At 39.3% G+C, this 9,714-nt stretch overlaps 1 pseudogene; it reads right to left on the reverse strand.

Annotated features, from left to right (window-relative positions):
- Positions 1-8,073: 8,073 nt before the first annotated feature.
- Positions 8,074-8,198, reverse strand: LOC133252198 (U6 spliceosomal RNA; annotated as a pseudogene).
- Positions 8,199-9,714: the final 1,516 nt, after the last annotated feature.

Genomic DNA, 9,714 nt, shown 5'->3' on the forward strand with positions numbered 1-9,714 from the left:
TACTGGCAATTCATTCTTTTATGTTGCTTTTAAGTCACGTGATACGAGTAAAACTTGTAGACCTAAAGGTATCATTCTTCTATATCAGCATTTCTCAACTGAACCACAGCTGGTATTTTGGACCAGATAAGTTTTTGTTGTGGGGGTTTATCCTGGGCATTGCAGGATGTTTAGCAACATTGCTGGTCAACATGTACTAGATGTCAGTAACATGGCCCCAGTTGCGACAACCAGAAAGTTTTCAGACATTGGCAGGTTTACTTTTGGAGACAGAATGATTTCCAGTTGAGAACCATTGTTCTGTTCTGTGATTGTTAGTCACTCAGTTGTGTGTAACTCTTTGTGACCCCATGGACTATAGCCTGCCAGGCTCCTCTATCCATGTAATTTTCCAGGCAAGAATACTAGAGCAGTTAGCTATTATCCTTCTCTGGGGGATCTTCCAACCCAGGGACTGAACCTGGATCTTCTGCCTTGCAGGTGGATTCTTTACTGTCTGAGCCACCAGGAAATCTGTCTCTGGTCAACAAGCACTATTTGTCAGTAACATGGCCCCAGTTGCGACAACCATAAAGTTTCCAGGCATTGGCAGATTTACTTTTGGAGACAGAATGATCTGAAAGTTGAGAACCACTGTTCTAAATATATTCTAATGTACCTTCTTCTTGTTTATTAGCTCCTGCTAAGATGTGAGCTCAGCAAGCTGGGAGAAGAAAATTCTTGGTGTTAATGCAGAGCTGATTCTCTGTTAGGAAGGCAGGGACTCATCAACAGAATGTCAGCAGCCTTCCCTCTAGACAGAAGGGCAGACCATACGTTTCATGGCTGAATTATCTTTCAATGATAGCTTGATTAGCATAATTTTCTACCAGGGCATCTCTGATCACTTCTCACAAAAACTGATTCTACCAACCTCTAGGGTAAAATGGAGGTTCTTTGGCTTGATTTTGTCAAGCAGTTGTCTAGACTCTGAAGTGCCTAATTAACTTTGTTTTCTTGATGTCTCTGTGCCTGGAGGACCAGAAACAGTTCCATGCCCTAGAGAAATAATTTTCTAGTGAGGTAATTAGAGGTACTGCCATCATACCATTGACCACTGGAGTAGAAAAAGTGAGGACACAGAAGTGCTTAAGGATTTTTGTCAATCTATTTATTAAAAGGATAAAATGGAAAACAAAAAGAAGCAGATATATAAATAAGGAAGGAGGCACCACACAACTCGAAATCCAAAGAAAATGCCTACATGCATGGGAGATATAGAAGATGATAATCATGACAATGATAATTATGTCTCATTCACACAACAACTGTTTATTTAGTGTCTCCTTGAGTGGTTCTTGTTGAGTGGTTCTGTTCCTAGTGTTTGAGAATATGATAGTAACAAAACAGAAATAAATTCTGTCCTCAAGATGCTTTCATTCTAGTGGGAGCTGTAATAAACAAAATAAGTTCTTGTCTTAGTCTGTTTTGGCTGCTGTATAAGAATACCATAGACTGGTGGCTCATAAACAACAGAAATTTATTTCTCACCATTCTGGAGGATGGAAAGTTTAAGAAGAAGATGCTGGTAAATTCAATGCCTGGTGAGAGCCTGCTTCCTGGTTCACCAATGACTAACTTCTCATCTTGTCTTCACATGGCAAAAAGAGCAAGGGATCTCTCTGAGTTCTCTTTTATAAGGGCACTTATCTCATCATGAGGACTCCACCCTCATGACCTGAAAGTGAAAGTGAAGTCGCTCAGTCATGTCCAACTCTTTGTGACCCCACAGACTGTAGCCTACCAGGCTCCTCTGTCCATGGGATTTTCCAGGCAATAGTATTGGAGTGGATTGCCCTTTCCTTCTCCAGGGGATCTTCCCAACCCAGGGCTTGAACCCGGGTCTCCCGCATTGTAGACAGATGCTTTACCATCTGAGCCCAAAGACCCCGCCTCCTAATGCCATTACATTGAACTTTAGATTTCAAATTATGAATTTCAGGAGGATGCAGATTTTTCGGTTTAAAGCAGTTACCAAGTGATAATGCTAGAGAGCAAACAAACAACAACAAAAAAAATGGTTGTGGAAGGAAGATGTAAAATACTGAAGAGGTTGATATTTTAGTGAGGATTACCAATAAAGGAGTTCAGAAATAGCATTCCAGAAATAGAGAATAGCAAGTTCATAAGGAAACATGCCTGGCATGTTGAAGGAACAGCAGGAAAAGCAGTACAGCTCAGAAATAAAATGGACAAAATGCAGTAGAATGTAATATAAGGTCAGAAAGTTAATGGGAAACCAGGTAAGATAAGATTTTAGTTCTTGGTTTGTTGTTTTTCAGTCGCCAAGTTGTATTCGACTCTTTAGAGCCCCATGGACTGCAGCACACCAGGCTCCTCTGTCTTCCACTGTCTCCTGGAGTTTGCTCAGATTCATGTCGATTGAGTAAGTGATGCTATCTCATTGCACTTTACTTTCAACAACAGATACATCCACAACTGAGAGTTGTTTCTGCTTTGGCTCAGCTGCCTCATTCTTACTGGGGCTCTTAGTGATTGCCCTCTGTTCTTCCCCAGTAGCATATTGGATACCTTCCAACCTCAGTTCAGTTCAGTTCCTCAGTCATGTCTGACTCTTTGTGACCCCGTGGACTGAAGCATGCCAGGGTTTTTCACTTTCCTCTTTAATTTTCATCAAGAGGCTCTTTAGTTCCTCTTTGCTTTCTGCCATTAGGGTGGTGCCATCTGCATATCTGAGATTATTGATATTTCTCCCTGCAATCTGGATTCCAGTTTGTGCTTCATCCAGTCTGGCATTTCCAGTGATGTACTCTGCATATCAATAACCTCAGATATGCAGATGACACCACCCTTATGGCCTAAAGCAAAGAGGAACTAAAAAGCCTTTTGATGAAAATTAAAGAGGAGAGTGAAAAAGTTGGCTTAAAACTCAACATTCAGAAAACTAAGATCATGGCATCTGGTTCCATCACTTCATGGCAAATAGATGGGGAAACAGTGGAAACAGTGACAGACTTTATTTTGGGGGGCTCCAAAATCGCTGCAGATGATGATTGCAGCCATGAAATTAAAGGACACTCGCTCCTTGGAAGAAAAGCTACGACCAACCTAGACAGCATATTAAAAAGCAGAGCTGTTACTTTGCCAACAAAGGTCCATCTAGTCAAAGCTATGATTTTTCCAGTAGTCATGTATGGATGTAAGAGTTGGACTATACGGAAAGCTGAGCGCTGAAGAATTGATGCTTTTGAACTGTGGTGTTGGAGAAAAGTCTTGAGAGTCCTTTGGACTGCAAGGATGTCCAACCAGTCCATCCTAAAGGAAATCAGTCCTGAATATTCATTGGAAGGACTGCTGCTGAAGCTGAAACTCCAATACTTTGGCCACCTGATGCAAAGAGCTGACTCATTGGAAAAGACCCTGATGCTGGGAAAGATTGAAGGCAGGAGGAGAAGGGGATGACTGAGGATGAGATGGTTGGATGGCGTAACTGACTTGATGGACGTGAGTTTGAGTAAGCTCCAGGAGTTGGTGATAGACGGGGAAGCCTGGAGTGCTGCATTTCATGGGGTTGCAAAGAGTCAACCATGATCGAGTGACTGAATTTAACTCTGCATATAATTTAAATAAGCGAGGTGACAATACGCAGCTTTGAGCTAGTCCTTTCTCAATTTGGAACCAGTCTCTTGTTCCATGTCCAATTTTAACTGTTGCTTCTTGACCTGTGTACAGATTTCTCAGGAGGCAGGTAAGAAGGTCTAGTATTCCCTTGTCTTTAAGAATCATCCACAGTTCATTGTGATCCACACAAAGACTTTAGCATAGTCAATGAAGCAGAAGTAGATGTTTTTTTCTGAAATTCTCTTGCTTTTTCTGTGATCCAACAGATGTTGGCAGTTTGATCTCTGGTTCCTCTGCCTTTTCTAAATACAGCTTAAGCGTCTGGAAGTTCATAGTTCATGAACTTTTGAAGCCTGGCTTGGAGAATTTTGAGCATTACTTTGCTCATGGGTGAGATGAGTGCAATTGTTTGGTACCTCGAACATTATTTGGCATTGCCTTTCTTTGGGATTGGAATGAAAACTGACCTTTGTCAGTCCTATGGCCACTGTTGAGTTTTCCCAATTTGCTGGCATATTGAGTACAGCACTTTCACAGCATCATCTTTTAGGATTTGAAATAGCTCATCTGGAATTCAATCATCTCCACTAGCTTTGTTTGCAGTGATGCTTCCTAAGGCCCACTTGACTTCCCACTCCAGGATGTCTGGCTCTAGATGAGTGGTCACATCATTGTGGTTATCTGCATCATAAAGATATTTTTTGTATAGTTCTTCTGTAAATTCCTGGCACCTCTTCTTAATATCTTCTGCTTCTGTTAGGTCCATGCCTTTTCTGTCCTTTATTGTGCCCATCTTTGCATGAAATGTTCCCTTGGTATCTCTAATTTTCTTGAAGAGATGCCGAGTCTTTCCTATTCTATTTTTACCTCTATTTCTTTGCATTGATCACTGAAGAAGACTTTATCTCTCCTTACTATTCTTTGGAACTCTGCATTCAGATGGGTATATCTTTCCTTTTCTCCTTATCTTTTGCTTGTCTCCTTTTCTCAGTATTTGTAAGGCCTCCTCAGACAATTATTTTGCCTTTTTGCATTTCTTCTTCTTGGTGATGGTTTTGATCACCAGTCCTATACATTATCAGGAACCTCTATGCATAGTTCTTCAGGCATTCTATGTATCAGATATAATCCCTTGAATCTATTTGTTACATCCACTGTATAATCATAAGGGATTTGATTTAGGTCATACCTGAATGGTCTAGTGGTGGCTTTTATTCTGAATAATACAGGAAGCCAGTGCAGGGTATTAAACAGAATGACGTGATTGTATTTTAAAAAGCTAATTCTTTCTGCTGTGTTGAGAGTAGACACTCGAGGAGTAAGAGCAGAAGCAAGACTAGTTGGAACTATTCCAGTAATCCAGGAGATAAAGGGTGGAGTATGAATCATACTGATGGCAGTTAGGATGGTATGAGATATACACATAGAAACACGTACAAAAGGTAAATAGTATATTGGGGCAAGCAAAAAATTTACAGATGTAATGACTGATGCCTGAGATTAGTTTTTAAATATTTTAGGGAAAAAACATGAGGGATACAAGAGTGAAAATTAACAAATGTTGATAAATATTGAGGTTGAACACTTTGTACATCAGAGATCATTATGCTCTTCCTTTTATTCTAGTGTAATTTTTAAATTGTCACAATAAAAAAATCTTTGCTAGAATATAATCTCTATGTTAACAGGTATCTTAGTTGCTTTGTTCATGGAAATATACCAAGTAAAATGAGCATGACATTGCATATGCTTAATAAATTTTTCTAAACGGCAAAATAAATTAAGGCACTATTTAGGAGAAAAATTTGCTGAATGCCAAGCACTTTGTATATCAGAATTAATTGGCAAAATGACCAGAAGCAGCTAATATCCAGGTGACAATTTTTATTGAAGTATGGTTGATTTACAATGTTGTATTATTTTCAGGTGTACAGCAAAGTGATTCAACATTTTTACAGTTTACCCTCCATTAAAAGTTATTACAAGATAATGGCTATAATTCCTTGTGCTATACAATATATCCTAGTTGCTTATTTATTTTAAACAGTAATTAGTATCACTTAATCAAATAGCCTAGTTTGCCAACCTCTCTCCTCTCCCCTTTAGTAACTACTAGTTTATTTTCTATATCTGTGATTCTGTTTATGTTTTGAATATATATCCACTTGTGTTATTTTTTAGATTTCACATGCAAGTTTTAACATAGTGTATTTGTCTTTCTCTGTCTACTTATTTCACTAAGCATAATATTCTCTAGGTCCATCCACAAATGGCAGAATTTCCTTCTCTTTTAGTCTGAGTAATAGTCCATTGTACATGTATACAACCACATCTTTATCCATCTGTCTGTTAATGGCAATTTGGTTTGCTTCTATATCCTAGCTATTGTAAGTAATCCTACTATGAACATTGGTACATGTATCAGTTCAAATTAGTGTTTTTATTTTTTCTGGATATATACCCATGGGTGGAGTTCCTGAATTATATGGTAGTTCTATTTTCAGTTGTTTGAGGAACCTCCTAACTGTTTTTCATAGTCACTCTACAAATTAAGACTCCTGCAAATAGCCATTCTGAAGATAGATGTGGAGTAATATCCCATTGTTATTTTAGTTTTCATTCTCTAATAATAGTGATGTTGAGCATCTTTTTATGTACTTGTTAACCATCTGCATGTTTTCTCTGAAAAATGTCTATTTAGATCTTCTGTCCATTTTTTGTTTGGGTTTTTAAAAAATATTGAGTTGTATGTGCTATTTATATATTTTGATATTATCTCCCTTTGAACATATCATTTGCAAATATTTTCTCCCATTCCATAAGTTGTCTTTTCATTTTATAGATGGTTTCCTTTGCTGTGTTAAAGCTTTTAAGTTTAATTAGGTCCAACTTGTTTATTTTTGCTTCAATTTAATTTGCCTTGAGAGAGATATCTATAAAAATATCGCTACAATTTTTGTGAAAGAATGTTCTGCCCTTGTTCTCTTTTAGGAGTATTTTTAGTTTCAGGTCCTTCATAGGTATTTAAGTCACTTTGAGTTTATTTTATTTTTTTCTTATTGCATATATATACACACACACACACACACACTGATTTCTTTATTTTTTTATTATTTTATTTTATTTTTTAACTTTACAACATTGTATTGGTTTTGCCACATATCAACATGACTCCACCACAGGTATACACGCGTTCCCCATCCTGAACCCTCCTCCCTCCTCCCTCCCCATACCATCCCTCTGGGTCGTCCCAGTGCACCAGTCCCAAGCATCCAGTATCATGCATCGAACCTGGACTGGCGACTCATTTCATATATGATATTATACATGTTTCAATGCCATTCTCCCAAATCATCCCACCCTCTCCCTGTCCCACAGAGTCCAAAGAATTGTTCTATACATCAGTGTTTCCTTTGCTGTCTCCTATACAGGGTTATCGGAGAAGGCAATGGCACCCCACTCCAGTACTCTTACATGGAAAATCCCATGGACGGAGGAGCCTAGAAGGCTGCAGTCCATGGGGCTGCTAAGATTCGGGCATGACAGAGCGACTTCACTTTCAATTTTCACTTTCATCCATTGGAGAAAGAAATGGCAACCCACTCCAGTGTTCTTGCCTGGAGAATCCCAGGGATGGGGGAGCCTGGTGGGCTGCCATCTATGGGGTCACACAGAGTCGGACATGACTGAAGAGACTTAGCAGCAGCATACAGGGTTATTGTTACCATCTTTCTAAATTCCATATATGTGTGTTCGTACACTGTGTTGGTGTTTTTCTTTCTGGCTTACTTCACTCTGTATAATAGGCTCCAGTTTCATCTACCTCATTAGAAGTGATTCAAATGTATTCTTTTTAATGGCTGAGTAATACTCCATTGTGTATATGTACCACAGCTTTCTTAGCCATTCATCTGCTGATGGACATCTAGGTTGCTTCCATGTCCTGGCTATTATAAACAGTGCTGCGATGAACATTGGGGTACATGTGTCTCTTTCCCTTCTGGTTTCCTCAGTGTGTATGCCCAGCAGTGGGATTGCTGGGTCATAAGGCAGTTCTATTTCCAGTTTTTTAAGGAATCTCCACACTGTTCTCCATAGTGGCTGTACTCGTTTGCATTCCCACCAACAGTGTAAGAGGGTTCCCTTTTCTCCACACCCTCTCCAGCATTCATTGCTTGTAGACTTTTGGATCACAGCCATTCTGACTGGCGTGAAATGGTACCTCATTGTGGTTTTGATTTGCATTTCTCTGATAATGAGTGATGTTGAACATCTTTTCATGTGTTTGTCAGCCATCTGTATGTCTTCTCTGGAGAAATGTCTGTTTAGTTCTTTGGCCCATTTCTTGATTGGGTCATTTATTTTTCTGGAATTGAGCTGTAGGAGTTGCTTGTATATTTTTGAGATGAGTTGTTTGTCAGTTGCTTCATTTGCTATTATTTTCTCCCATTCTGAAGGTTGTCTTTTCACCTTGCTTATAGTTTCCTTTGTTGTGCAGAAGCTTTTAAGTTTAATTAGGTCCCATAATCTTCTCTGTATCATTCCAATTTTAGTATATGTGCTGCCAAAGCGAGCACTTGAGTTTATTTTTGAATATGGTTTGAGGTAATGTTCTAATCTCACTTTCCATATACTTGTCCAGTTTTCCCAGCACCACTTGCTGAAGAGACTATTCTTTCTCCACTGGATATTCTTGCCTCCTTTGTCATATATTAATTAACCATAGGTGTGGTATTTGGTCTCTCTAGTCTGTTTCATTGAACCAATGTCTATTTTTGCACCAGTACTATGCTAATTTATTATGGTAGCTTTGTAGCATAGTTTGAATCTGGGAGTATTCTACCTCCAGATTTGTTCTTTTTACTCAAGATTGCTTTGGAAATTCAGGAGCTTTTGTGGTTTCATGTGAATTTTAGGATTATTTGTTCTATTTCTGTTAGAAATGTAATGAGTATTTTGGTGGGGATCGCATTTAATCTGTAATTTGGGTAGTATGACCATTTTAACAATACTAATTCTTCTAATCTAAGTGCATATGATATATTTCCCTGTTAGTGAATCATTATCAGTTTCCTTCATCAGAGTCTTATAGTTTCCAGAGTATGGATCTGTCATATCCTTGGTTAAGTTTATTCATAAGTATTTTTTATGTGATTTTAAGTGGGATTGTTTTTTAACTTCCCTTTATATTAATTCCTTATTGGAGTATGCTGCTACTGCTGCTGCTAAGTCGTTTCAGTCGTGTCTGACTCTGTGCGACCCCAGAGACGGCAGCCCACCAGGCTACCCTGTCCCTGGGATTCTCTGGGCAAGAACACTGGAGTGGGTTGCCATTTCCTTCTCCAATACATGAAAGTGAAAAGTGAAAGTGAAGTCGCTCAGTCGTGTCTGACTCCTAGCGACCCCATGGACTGCAGCCCACCAGGCCCCTCTATCCATGGGATTTTCCAGGCAAGAGTACTGGAGTGGGGTGGCATTGCCTTCTCCGTATTGGAGTATAGGAATGCAAAATTTCTGATCTTGTATCCTGCAACCTTGCTGAATTAATATATTCTAATAGTTTTTGTCTGGAGACGTTAGAATATATAGAGTACTGTGTCATCTGCAAGCAGTGACAGTTTTGACACTTTCCCTCCAATTAGGGATCCCCTGGTAGCTGAGCTGGTAAAGAATTCACCTGCAATGCAGGAGATCCGGTTCAATTCCTAGGTTGGGAAGATTCCCCTGGAGAAGAGATAGGCGACCCACTCCAATATTCTTGGGCTTCCCTGGTGGCTCAGCTGATAAAGAATCCACCTAAAATGTGGGAGACCTGGGTTCGATTCCTGGGTTGGGAAGATCCCCTGGAGAAGGGAATGGCTACCCACACCAGTATTCTGGCCTGGAAAATTCCATGGACTGTATAGTCCAAGGGATCGCAAAGTGTCAGACACAACTGAGTGACTTTCATTTTCACTCTAATTAGGATCCATTATATTTATTTTTCTTGTTTTATTATTGTGGCTTAGACTTCCAAGACTATGTTAAATAGAAGCAGCAAAAGTTGATATCCTTATTTCTGAACTTAGCAGGAAGGCTTTTGCTTTTCACCAT

Source organism: Bos javanicus, chromosome 7 (assembly GCF_032452875.1).
Source record: "Bos javanicus breed banteng chromosome 7, ARS-OSU_banteng_1.0, whole genome shotgun sequence".
NCBI classification, from domain to species: Eukaryota; Metazoa; Chordata; class Mammalia; order Artiodactyla; family Bovidae; genus Bos; species Bos javanicus.